The following is a 759-nucleotide window of genomic DNA, read 5'->3' on the forward strand; positions in this document are numbered from 1 at the left end:
CAGCAATGACATGTTCTTGGACTCCAGAGATATCAATATTGGGAGTCACAACAGCTACGGTAGATGCAATTGCAATGATAAAGTTGATAATATTTTGATTGAGAACATCTACTTTAGTGTTCATGTGATCGAAACCTCTAACCTCATACACACCACCTTTGGTTGTGTCCGCAAGCGCGTTCACTTCACCATTGATAATGGTTTTGGGCCATATTTTATATGAGTTGGTAGGCTTCTTGGAATGGCTTATCCATTGAAGCTTCTCCTGCCGTAACATCTACAATCATTCTCTTATTATAGAGAATACTGGTATAAAATGTGTGGATTATTAACCACTTTTCTAAACCATGATGTGGGCAGAGTCTCATCATGTCCTTATATCGCTCACAGGTCTCAAAAAGGGATTCACCACCGGCCTGTCTAAAACATGTTATCTGGTTTCTTAACACCTTCATTTTTCTTGGCAGGAAATACCTTGCTAAAACACTTTTTTTAGCTCATTCCATGTAGTTATGGAATTCGAAGGTAGGGACTGTAGCCAAGCTCAGGCTCTTTACCTCATGGAAAAAGTAAAAAGGCGCAGTCTAATGGCTTCTGGATCAACGCTATTACTTTTCAATGTGACAATGTACTACACAAATAGGGAAAAGTGCAAATTAGGGTCCTCCGTTGGGATACCAAAGAACTGGTTCTACTGCACGATTTGTAGTAGAGAAAGTTTTAGCTCAAAGTTGTTAGCCTGGATCGCAGGGTTAACAT

General features: G+C 39.8%; 1 non-coding gene across 1 annotated transcript; it reads left to right on the forward strand.

Moving 5' to 3' along the window:
* The first annotated feature begins 342 nt into the window (after window positions 1-342).
* On the forward strand, window positions 343-449 carry LOC127117021 (small nucleolar RNA R71). The gene has a single exon (XR_007801783.1). It is a non-coding gene; the product is annotated as a small nucleolar RNA R71 (small nucleolar RNA).
* The last annotated feature ends 310 nt before the right edge of the window (window positions 450-759 follow it).

Source organism: Lathyrus oleraceus, chromosome 1 (assembly GCF_024323335.1).
Source record: "Lathyrus oleraceus cultivar Zhongwan6 chromosome 1, CAAS_Psat_ZW6_1.0, whole genome shotgun sequence".
NCBI classification, from domain to species: domain Eukaryota; kingdom Viridiplantae; phylum Streptophyta; class Magnoliopsida; order Fabales; family Fabaceae; genus Lathyrus; species Lathyrus oleraceus.